This window comes from Hyla sarda, chromosome 5 (assembly GCF_029499605.1).
Source record: "Hyla sarda isolate aHylSar1 chromosome 5, aHylSar1.hap1, whole genome shotgun sequence".
Lineage (NCBI taxonomy): Eukaryota > Metazoa > Chordata > Amphibia > Anura > Hylidae > Hyla > Hyla sarda.
The window spans coordinates 28,834,012-28,847,051 of record NC_079193.1 but is presented as its reverse complement, the minus strand read 5'-3'; the positions used below and the strand labels follow the sequence as shown (position 1 = coordinate 28,847,051).

General features: G+C 42.7%; 1 protein-coding gene across 1 annotated transcript in view; it reads left to right on the top strand.

Annotated features, from left to right (window-relative positions):
- Positions 1 to 13,040, top strand: part of LOC130272994 (uncharacterized) — a 443,176-nt gene that overhangs the window by 345,968 nt on the left and 84,168 nt on the right. The gene's annotated exons all lie outside the window — the stretch shown is intronic.

The window sequence follows — 13,040 nt, the reverse complement described above, 5'->3', positions numbered from 1 at the left end:
CTGTAGCTTCGTATTACTTTCCTATTAGTGCACCGCACTGACCCCTTCAGTGGAGGAGCCCGGGTTCAGATGGAGCGCTGCCTGTCCCGCCATCTGATCACACACTTATTATTTATCATCACACGCTACCTCGCCATCTCTCCTCCAGACTTTCTCTCTGTGTCGGAATCATCCACAATTAGATAAAAGTTGTCTCCTCTCCCCTGCACGCTAGCGCCATTCCTCACTCTCCATCCCTCCAATGTGTGACATTTGTTTGATAGCTATTTCTTTATAAACCTACCCTGTTCTGCTGAGCCTTTGAGATGAATTATGGTGTGAAGAATGGGTGAACGGTTGTAAATACTTTCATGATAATATCCTGTGTAATTTTACAAATGACTAAACAAGGAAACAAAACAAAGTTGCAGTAAGGTAGAATCATGGTTTTTTCATGAGAATCTGGAAGGTTTTCCAGAAATGGAAACATTACTGCCAGTGGTGACAAGCAGCCACACTTATACGTTTTTATCATTCTGGCCGGCAGCAGGATAGGGGGAAACTAAAAGTGCATTCCCGTTACCTGAGATTAGTTCCGAAACTTATGTCATTGTATGGACTACCTGACATTGCATCCAGGAAGTCCCATTCAATTCCATGGAACGCCAAGCAGTCTGTCTGATCACATGCCATTCGGTACTGATCAGACCCCAAAAAGGTGTCTAGTTGTTTAAAGTACTGTACTTTCGCAACTTTTTCCTAATAGCAACAGATGACTTTAAGCCAGTCTACTAATGCAGGTGGTTAAATCGACAGAAAGGTGATCACATGTTGGTTGGGACCGATTTTCATGGCCTGCCACATTGCACTGGTTCGGTTCAGCTTCGTGGACCCTCCCAATGACTCGTCTATTTCTACCTACAACCCGATAAGTCTAGAGCATATTCACCCATTTTATTATTGATACCTGACTCCTAAAATCTGCTGGACCCAGAAAGATAATTGTCAAGTCGGATTGTATTCTAGTCCAGATGTTACATTCCGGTACATTACATAGTAAATACAGTTCTTGATATTTTTTAAAAGAAACAGATGCCCTAAGAATGTCCCGAAGGTATAGGCTGATACTTTGATTCTTGTGTAACCATGTGGCATGTTCACAACTTATAAGCTTCAGTTTGCACTTCAGGACTACTTGAAACCTACTTACGATTTACTTGTATTTCTCGAATATGTTCTGGTCCATGGTGGGTAGGAAGAACTCTCTGAGACTCAATTATTATGAAAAGAATTCCATCTTGTGTAGTCCTCAAGTTCAAGACCCAGTAAAGACCCTCAGTTATATCTGACTGGGCAATATCACCACAAAAGTCACTCGAGTAGTTGTCAACCATCTAAGTACTCTCTTAGACAATCCTTGAAGTATCATTAGTTGACATGTCAAAGTTTGTTGGTGCCCTCAATGCCTCGGAATTGATGAAACGTTGACATGCAAAAAGCTCTACAAAATTTTTACTTTATCATAATATAGGTCACAATATGTAACCGGCCTCTTCTTCCACATTTGATGAGTTCTAAAACTGAAGAGCGCAAGGCTTTTTAACCTACAGTATTTTATTTTTTATTATGCGAAGTCCTCGAGATTCAAGCATGGTAAGTGTTTCTGTCCAACCACCAGTACCTTTGAGCTCCTTCGCCTGCCAAGTTAAGCTTGACAAATGGCGAACGGTTGTAATTAATTGTGTCATCTTTTCATCGACCAAAAGGGCGACTACCGTAACCGTAGATTGTAATTGTCATCAGTGTCACATAAAATGCGCTATTATTAAGTTCCAGCTGAATTTTATGGCAGCGGACGGTTGTAAATTGAATGGTCAGTCATTTAAATTACCGAGCAGAAAGATGTTTTTGCTTTTCTTTAAAACTACACTCGAAGGCGATGTATTTGACTTTAGACCTAGGGAAAAAAAAACTAATTGCATTCCTCTTGACAGATGCGGGAGAGGTTGTAACCTGAGAGTGAAGCTTTTCTGACAGTCCAATCATAATAAAATTGTTTAAGCCACTCTCGACTCATTAGCTCACTATTCTTTATTGCACATCTTCATTTGGATATTTTTGTTCGAATATGTTCCCACAAGATAATCTGCTTGTTGTGACACATGTCAGGGAATTTGGGAGAAAGCACTTTGCGTTATGATCACCGTCTGCAGCTGGAAATATGGAGTTTAGCTGCATATCGGTGGATGATCCATTAATGGTTACCTGATAGAATGGATCTATTCATTTGTCACTTGGGGAAATCAGAGGCTCAGTTTGTCTTTGTTTAGGGTCTGGAGGATAGCAAGTTGGCCGTATCGGATAAGGCACAAGTGGTGTCACCATCTCGGAGGTCAATGGTTACTGGAAAAGCCAGCTCCTAGGTTCAGACAGTTGACACATGAAAAACTTGACTCCAGCATGATACAATACATTTTTATAGTAGACACAGCCAGCATGTTCTTAAATCCAGTGCAAACAGAGCATAATACAAAAGCCCTGCCCATCTGCACTTTACCTACATATAAGTTTTCCTAACTATACAAGTGGCTTACTACCAGCCACCACAACAGGAAATATCCCTCGCAACAAACAACAAGTGTACATTCAGAGGCACTTGTGGCTAAGTTTCAGGTACAAGGATCAGGGCAATATTTGCCGCTAGGCACTTAAAGGAGTAGTCCAGTCCTGAAAAACGTATCCCCTATCCTAAGGATAGGGGATAAGTTTCAGATTGTGGGGAGTCCGACCACTGGAGCCCCCCGTGATCTCCTGTATGGGGCCCTGGATCGCTAGCCAGAGAACACATGTTGACCACGGCACAAAACTGCGTCCGACACCCCCCTCAATACAGCGCTATGGCAGAGCCAGAGATTGCCAAAGGCAGTGCTCCGGCTTTGCCATAGAATTACATTGAGGGGGCGTGACAGCCGGTGCTTCTTGTGTTGATCGACATGCCCCCTTCCTGCGGGCTGCCGGGGCCCCGATCTGAAACTTATCCCCTATCCTTAGGATAGGGGATAAGTTTTTCATGACTGGAGATCTCCTTGAAGGTTAAGTTTTGGGTCCAAGTTAGTTGCCTGTCTCACAAGTGGTGGTTGCAGGGTGCGCCTGTGACTTTAGGTCAGCATGGCTGGTCACTTACAGGCTGCGCTGACTATCTGTGAAGAGAGTAGAGAGGGGTGCTCCTTCCTTACCCCTCATGCTGCATGTGGCCCCTGTTGGTGGTGCAGGCACACACTGTGCGTTCTCTGCTTCCTGCTCCACTGCAGTAACAGAAGTTGCCGCCCACAGGTCCTGTTTTTGTGAATGAACCATAAAGGTAGGGTCACACTTTCTTTATTTTTCTGCGTATTTGCTACTGTGTATTTTCCTACCCATTGAAGTGAATGACCCTACTATAAAGGTGGAGACAGATTCAGCTCCATGAGGGATCAGATTACATGGGGCCAACAAAAGTCTATGGAGACAGAAGGGGAAAGGAGCAGGAGACAGAGAGAAGAAACCAAAAAGACTGCGGAGAAGACTACAGAAACTTATCGCATGTGTTAGATCTCACCCCAGTGCTTGATTCACAGAGTAGACTGCTCAGCATTGCTATATAATGTCTTCCCAATTGCTGCTGAGGTTGTGCTATAGAGATGTAGTGGGAGCAGGACCCCCTCTGATGTGTATGTGCAGTGTATAGGAGACATCATAGCAGCTAGCCTACATCTAGTAGCTCAGGGACAACGGAAAACTAGACATGGAGCCTCCTAAGGGAAAATCTGGTGAAAATGCCCAATACAAGTTATATAATGGCCAGAAATAGTGCTGCTACATGTGTAGCACTTGCAAAGGCTTATCCTGAAAAGTAACCTGTAATGACAAGTACTAGCTACAAAGATGTGTTGTCGGAACCTGTAGATAGGATCGGCCATTTATCTAATGTGTATGGTGGCCGGCCAATTGTCTTCTATTAAAGTAAAAGGTGTGTAAATTGAAATTTAATAGAAAAAAGAGAAAACTCAGACACCTAATGTAATTAATGCATAAGAGGTAAGGTCATGTGACAATACAAAAGTTGTTCACCTGTTTGTAACATCTTTTCCATAATCTAGAGAAGTTAGGAGTGTAACCAGAGTTCCTGCTGGTAACATTAAAAATTTAGCTCCGTCTTTGTGTTGTTTTTCAAAGAAGCTAAAAAATGGTCCACAATGTAGACATAATACAAAGGAGACAAAATGGTTTTCTTTATGAAATTGATTCTCAGATCAGGGCTGGAGATTTCTTTTTTTAACACTGATAATTTAGGTGTTATTTTAATTATAGAAAATATTTATTATATTTTTTATACTTTACATTATTTTCATTATATATTTTTATTGTGAACTTGGACTATTGCATTATATGACCCCTATAATACTAAACACTACAGATATGTTAAAGGAAACATGTCAGCTGTGTTTTTCTTATTAAAGCAGCAGGAAAACATTTGGGCCCTTACGTATTAATATTTAACTTTTTTTTTTTTAAATAGTGCACTTCTATTGAGTTTTTACTTTTTTACTTTTCTGTTGAGTAAATTACCCTCTGTTTTATGAGTGAGTGAGAGATCACAGGGGAAATAGAGGCCAAAATCAGGCCATGGAATGTCATAAATGACTCGGTGTAGAAAGCTGCACCCACATTTTGATGATGGTAGGAAGCATTTTAAAGTGACACAAAATTTATTGCTGCTTCTTTAGTTACAAAAATCCAGCTTGCAGGTTCCCTTTGAATATAGGATATTTAAAGGGGTTCTCCGGTGCTTAGACATCTTATCCCCTATCCAAAGGATAGGGGATAAGATGCCTGATCACGGAAGTCCCGCCGCTGGGGACCCCCGGGATCTTGCATGCGTTTGTAATGCACCCCGTTTGTAATCAGTCCCCGGAGCATGTTCGCTCCGGGTCTGATTACTGGCAACCACAGGGCCGGCGGCGTGTAACTTCACGCCTCCACCCCCGTTTGACATCACGCTCTGCCCCTCAATGCAAGCCTATGGGAGGAGGTGTAATAGCTATCACGCCCCCTCCTGAAGGCTTGCATTGAGGGGCGGAGCGTGACGTCACACGCCGCCGGCCCTGTGGTCGCCGGTAATCAGACCCAGAGCGAACACGCTCCGGGGACTGATTATAAACGGGGTGCCGCGTGCAAGATCACGAGGGTCCCCAGTGGCGGGACTCCCGCGAACAGGCATTTTATCCCCTATCCAATGGCAAAAGGGGATCAGAGGGAGGGGGGAACAATGGAACAAGGGCATTAAGATGGAGGGAGGGGGGGAGGTATAATGACAAAAGGGGATCAGAGGGAGGGGTGAATAATGGCACAAGGGCATTAAAATGGGGGGGGGATTAACCCCCCACCCCACCGTCTATCTTAATCCCCAGTGCCATTATTCCCACCTCCCTCTGATCCCCTTTTGACATATCGGATAATAATGGCACAAGGGGATTATGATGGAGGGGATAATGGCACAAGGGGATTCAGTATCGCATTAGTATACAGTTAAGCACATGCCATTATTAAAATAAGTAATTTTATTAATTTGTCCACGGGTACCCCTCGCGCGGAAGTTTTGTGCTAATTTACGCGCGAGGGGTACCCGCGGATATACTTTCACCCTTTGGGGGTGCAGTCACGAAAAAGGTTGAGAACCTCTTAATAGAGATGAGCGAACTTACAGTAAATTCGATTTGTCACAAACTTCTCGGCTCAGCAGTTGACTTTTCCTGCATAAATTAGTTCAGCTTTCAGGTGCTCCGGTGAGCTGGAAAAGGTGGATACAGTCCTAGGAGACTCTTGCCTAGGAATGTATCCACCTTTTCCAGCCCACCGTAGCACCTGAAAGCTGAACTAATTTATGCAGGATAAGTCATCAACTGCCGAGCCGAGAAGTTCGTGACAAACTGAATTTACTGTAAGTTCGCTCATCTCTACCACTGAACTAGAGGATGGCATCATCACCTATCGAATCAATCCTACTAGCTCCCAGACCCTTCCACACTCTCTGTATACTGCTGCTGCTGTTATCGCTATAGTATCCAGATATATAGTAGTTATGCACTTCCCCTCCACCTCTGTCTGTATACTGCTGCTGCTATTTCTATGGGATCAGGCTATATAGTAGGTATACACCTCCCATCCAACCCTATCTGTTTACTGCTGCTGCTGTTACATCTATTGGATCAGGATATCTAGTATTTATACACCTCCCCTCCAGCTTTATATTTATACTGCTGCTGCGATCTGGATGGGATTAAGATATATACCTTAGAGGCTGTGTTTACACATGTAATTTTTACTGTATTTTTTCAGTTTGCTTTTTTTCTCCATGGTTTTCCCAAAATCACAGAAAAAACTTAGATTTTTTTACTGCAATTTTGCAATTCACTTAAAATTTAATTTTAACAGAGGATGAGTGCACAAAGAGTAGAGGGGTTAATGGCAGACATCAGCGTGAGCAATAATGTCCACCATTACCAGCAGTTTCAGCAGCCAGGACCTGCATGAAGCGAGCATTGCTCAATCTACGTCCCATTGTCGTTAAGGAGTTAAAAGAGTACTACAGTGAAATTAAACTTATCCCCCATATAAAGAATAGAGAACAAGTTATAGATCACCGGGGGGGGGGGGGGGGGGGGAGGAGCCTACCAATGGGACCCCCCCCCCATGATCTCCTGCACGGTGACCCAGTAGTCCACTGAAAGGGTGCGTGCCGACTCCTTCCATGGGATACATGGAGGGGCCGTTTTGGTCTCTGCTTTGTCCCAGCGGCCAGACCCCCCAACCCACCCCACACACACACACACACACATTGGGGGAGATTTATCAAAACCTGTGCAGTGGAAAACTTGCCCAGTTGCCCATAGCAACCAATCAGATCACTTCTTTTATTTTCATGAAGGCCTGTGAAAAATGAAAGAAGCGATCTGATTGGTTGCTATGGGCAACTGGACAACTTTTCCTCTGCACAGGTTTTGATAAATCTCCCCCAATATCTATAACTTATCCCCTATACTCTGGGTAGGGGATAATTTTTATTTCACTACAGTACTCCTTTAAACTTACATTAATTTAACAAAAAAAAAGCACAGTAAAAAAAGTGTAATTTTTAACTACTATTATACTATTGCAATGGCATACATTCTGAAACTATACAGTCCTGAAACCATTGAAACCATTTTGTTAAATATATATATATATATTTTCCTTATTATTTGTTATAAGATTTCTTATGTTGCAGTTTGTATCTCTTGTGGAAATAGGTTGTTACTTTGATTCATTTCCATTATGATGGATAAAAGGTTTTACCATCTTATTTTTTATTTTATTTTTCTCGCTTTTAATATCTTGGCCTGGATAATAAGTCTATCAATCTTATTATAAAATATCAACCTCAGCCAAACACTGTCACACGTGGAGCATAAATGTATCACCTTAGTGCCTCCCCGGGAAAGTTAAAGCAACACAGGTTGGCAATTACTCAAAAATCAATAATTCTTCTGCGATGATCAATTGGTTATTGCTGCCGACCCATGACACAGGCGTGCGGGTCAGAGGTAATTCCTTGTGCGCGGCTTCATGGAAGAGAAGAAATACTCCACTTACTGCGGTAGAAACGTTTCGAATAAATGGAGATTTGCTTTTAAATGTTTTTTTCTTTGTTTTGTTTTTTTATCAGGAAAATGTTAAATGTAAGAGAGCATTTCTTGTCGAATTTTGAACAATTTTATCCTTGCTGTAGTTGGCGATCAATGCAACAAAGTTTAAAGGGAAACTCAGGATACACACAGGATAGGGATAAGTGTCTGATCGTGAGGGATCTGACCGGTTGGAACCCTGGGAAAACTGACACTTGTATGCTGTAAAAAATAAACATCGGGGCTAAGATCATATAAGAATTGCGAGACCACCATGAAACAAAGGTACAGTGACCCCTCAACCAACAATGGCCCCGACATACGATAGTTTCAGCATACGATCACTCTCAGAGGCCATCGCATGTTGAAGGCAGCATCAACATACGATGCTTTTTTATGTCGGGGCCATCGCATAAACGGCTATCCGGCAGTGTAGACTGCTTCAGCTGCCACCGGATAGCCATTTACGGTGCCCCGTGTGGTCCGCTGACGATCACTTACCTGTCCTCGGGGCTCCGGCACGTCCTCTTCGGGATCCCCTCCATCGTCGTCATCACGTCGCTGCGCACGCCGTCCCGTCATCCAATAGGAGCGGCATGCGTAGCGACGTGATGGCGGCGACGGAGAGCGAGGATGCCGGGGAAGCAGAGGCCTTGCCGGAGCATCAGGGACACCCCGGGGACGCGGCGACAGCGATGGAAGGCGACATCCAGGGCAGCGGTGACGGTCCGGAGCGGCGGGGACAGGTGAGTACAACTTCCTCTAACAGTGGTCTTCAACCTGCGGCGGCCCTCCAGTTGTTGCAAAACTACAACTCCCAGCATGCCCGGACAGCCGTTGGCTGTCCGGGCATGCTGGGTGTTGTTGTTTTGCAACATTTGGAGGTCCGCAGGTTGTAGACCACTGTCCTATACTTTACATTGCACGGATCCCTCACCATACGATGGTTTCAACAAACGATGGTCCATTTGGAACGGATTACCATCGTATGTTGAGGGACCACTGTACAAACTCTATATTATGACCCCTTTAAAAAAAAAAAGAATCCAGGATGCTGATATATTTAATAGCGTCCTCCTACTGTAGAGAGTTTCTTCAGCTGTTGGATCTCCTTGATGTCTTCAGCTGTACAATGAAGGAAAGAAGTATATGATCCCCTCCTGATTTTGTATATTTGCCCACTGAAAAACAAATGATCGGTCTATAATTTTAATGGTCGGTTTATTTGAACAGTGAGAGACAGAATAACAGCAAAAGATCAAGAAAAACAAGTTATGAATTGATTTGCATTTTAATAAGTGTAATAAGTATTTAACCCCATATTTGACCCTTAATCAAGCAAGATTTCTGGCTCCCAGGTGTGTTTTATATAGATAGTGAGCTGAGATTAGGAGCACTCCCTTAAAGGAAAATTATTCAGATGTGCATTGTAAACTTCAGACAGGCCTGCATTCTTGAGCAGGGGGATCTTGAGGGCTCTGCCGAATTTCATTCCAACTGTTACCAATTGTTTTCTTGGTGACTATGGTCAGGGCTGCCTTGAGATCCTTGAAAAGATCCTTCCGTGTAGTTCTGGGCTGATTCCTCACCGTTCTCATAATCACCCCATAAGGTGAACCTTCCAACATGACAGAGCGTTTCGGATCAGGTTTTCCATCCCGTAGTTTGTTTTTGCTCCGATATGCATTGTCAGCTGTAAGACCTTATGTACACAGATCTGTCTCTCCATACAAATGTCTTTCTGAGCTCTACAGGCAGTTGTTCCCTTCTCATGTCTTGGTTTTTTCCTGGATATGCAAGTTTTTACTGTGAGACCTTATATAGACAGGGCTGTGTCTTTCCAAATTATGTCCAATCATCTGAATTTACCTCAGGTGACTCCAATAAAGGTGCAGAAACATCTCAGAGATGATCAAGAGAAATGGGAGGAGCCAGAGTGAAATTTCAAGTGTCATCGCTAAGGGTCTGAATACTTATGTTCATGCAGAATCTTAGTATTTCTTAGCACAAAGTTACAACATAACAAAATGTTAAAAAAGTGAAAGGATCTGAAAACTTTCCGAATGCATTGTAAGGGTCATGGACTGGTAACCTCCTGGGTGCTGGCCTGTTATTATAGTCTTTTTTTTTTGTTTTTTGTTTTCTTTAACAAACATTTTGATATTTTTCACATTTTTACAATGTTCTTTGGTGTCTTTGATTTAATAACGGTGTTTGTATATATATTTATATATTACTTTTTGATCTTTTCAATGTTAAGTCTTTAGAAGTATCTTAAGAAATAGGCACAATTAACCTTAAGCCTGAACCTTAATATAGTTTAGTATGGAGTAAGCGTGTAATCAGCCGCGTTTTAGCCATCGGCTAATGTTCACTAAGTGGTTTTCTGAAGTCCATTAGCAGCTAAAGGTTTGAGTTGGGAATTACTGTCAGCCTTGATTGTAGATTCCAACTATTTTTCCATTAACCCTAAAGAATAAGTTGTATTTTCTCACAAATATGGGCCATTTCCATTTACCAAACTGTAGGCAGGAATGGTTCCACACAACCGATAAAAAGCAGAATAAAGCATAAAGCACAATTTATAAAATAATGTAAAGGACCAGTTGAATGTAGGTCAACCAAGTTTGCCTCTAGTTTTCTGTTAGCGGGCCCGGCCTTCTTCCTGGTTCCCGGGCCTAATACACTGGCTAAGAGAAGCAGTGTGTCAGATCGGACCCCAAAAGTAGGAAATAGTCCTGGAGAATGAGAGTGAGCAATACCAGCGGCATCAGGGGAGCGGTGAGAAGTAACTTTAGGTGAAATATTTTAATTGAGGTAGGCTGGTCATAATGGCAAAACAACAACTTTTGCTGAGATTCCCCTTTTAAGAAGGAGCCAAAACTTGATCTTGAACTTGCACTCCAGCACCATTTATAGGGAGGAATTTGTCACTCAGGGCCAGCAGGCCATCCCGCTGACTCAAAGCCCTGTTACTGTTCAAAGTTACATAGAGTCATAGATTGTTGTGATAAGTCAGCCTGTGTTTAATGCTACTCATGGCTCAGGTATAATGGATATATTTACAGGTTCTTTTGCAGGGAATCTGTCGGCTCTATATCATGCTCAGAGCTGCAGACATGGTTGGATAACTTGTAGGGAGATACAGCAAATTATACCTATTGATGGATAATCTAATGGCTGTTTGCAAAATTATAAAATCATGTCTTCCTTCTAAGTTCAAGTGTCATAGAAGTCGGGCTGAGCTGCAGCATCCTTACATCTTCCCTGCACCACCCCTCCCTGCCCTGCATGATTGATGTACAAGGCATAGTGCTGAAAAGCCTAAGTACATGCAGCATTCCACACAAAAATTGCGCTAGAATGCCGTCCATCACAAGCCCACTCCTAATGGGAATGGATCCTACAAAGTCTCCCTTTTCTTCTGAGCCAGAAGGCACCGGCAAGTCTCAGAGATCGATAGTCACCCTTTGCCAAAGCTTAGGAAGAGCACATCCTTGGATAGCAGTTATGGGTTCTTGCCCCTCGTCATTACAGAACAGGGTTCTGCAGTGGTGTGTATAAAAGAAAATGGGCCCCGTAGTAAATATTAAAATGGGCCTCCTATTATGGCGTCTGTTATTGGCCAATAGAACATAAAGGTCTGCTGTTTATTTTCTTTTGCTTTCCATGACCCATTGGTCAATTCCCCCCTCCACTCATATGCAGCCAATTAGGTTCTTTGGAAAGAGGAATTCTTCACAGTTTCCAATAAAAAAAGGAATGGGACCACCCAGGAGTGACCCCTCTGCTCAAGGGCCACTTAGTGGCCGCATGGTCTGCACTATGGTATGTATGTTCTTGGGGTACTGGTTGACTGGGTGAGAGGCCTTTGATGTACATCTAGTGGGGTATGTGTTTCTTTTAGTGTGGACTGACACCCTATTGGTGGTAGCTACCATGTATGTCCATGTTTGACCCATAAAACCGCCTTAAACCATGGCCAGTCAGTGTTGTCCAGTCCTTCATGACTTTGTGAAACCTTCCAAAATCCATTTCAGTAATAGGTCATCTATAAGGTCATTTTATATTCTTTCAAACTTCCTTTGTAATGTTTAAAAGAATACTAATATTGTCCTCCAAATACGATTGTAGTTTCCAAAAGTTAAACCTGTCTGGGGTAAACATGTATCCATCCTAACATAAAATTAGGGGAAAAAGTATAGGGCAGACCAGATGGACCAGTTAGTTGGTCTTTTTCTGCTGTTAGTCTTCTATGTTTCTCTAAGGTTGGTTCTCTATCCTATGGGATGAAGAACAGCAGGAAACGTTAATGCTTAGCATGCATATATATGGAACCTAATTCCCATGTAGAATGACATACTGTATTAGAAACGCACCCTTACCGCTAATAGCTCATCTCGGCAACGTCTTCATACCGTAAGGACTAGCTCCTCGGAGTTCACATAAATTAAAGATGTCTCTGGGAATTGTCTTCAATAGAAGCGACTAATGTTTGCGTACATTAAGCCAATGCTAATTCATATACAGTGTTGGTATTAACCGGGAATGTAGACAAAATTCAATATGTGCCCCCCCCCCCCCCCCCCTTCACCTACTGGCGGTTTTTGTACTGACTCAGACTGCTGCCGTGTCGTAAATTTCGTGGTATTTGGATTTGTAAATGTTAACAAAAAATACTAAATATCCTGGGATTCTCCAGCTTTGATGTCTGGTGTATTAATAATATATGAGAACAACAACAAAAAATAATAGCTAGTGCTGTATAAATCACCGCGTTCTCTTTGCCTTTTGCTTATGCCAGCAAAGTGGGGTAAGACATTTGGGTTGAATGCAAAGTTTAAGGGGCACCTTCAGACAGATATAAACATTAGGCTACAGCTTGACACATAGGGAACATTAGAAGGTGAATGTTGTTGTTTGTATTGTTTGTTCTACCATTTTCTAATAGACTTTTTATATAGCAATTCATCGAGTCTTTCAAGAACATTGTTTGCTGTCTTTTAATGGGGTAAAAAATCTGTCCTGAATCATGTGATCATCACACAGGTGCCTGGCTTTCTTCCAAGAATGCAGTAGGGTGTTGGGCCTGATGAAGGGGGTGGTCTGACCCACAAAACGCATTGTCACATTATAGTACAATGAATACTTAATTTTTTTATCCTATCTGTTCCATAATTCCATGGAGTCATTGTCAATGGGAAGCGCAGTGAAGTAGCGTCCATTTCTTCTGTTGTCCAGGATTTTTCACTTTGCATGGTCGCACCCTAAGCATAGCCAGCTGCGCCCCTGTGTGTCCAGGATAGGAGTGAGGTGGCGGACACATACTTTCTGATTTCCGGATAGTAGTGAAAAATA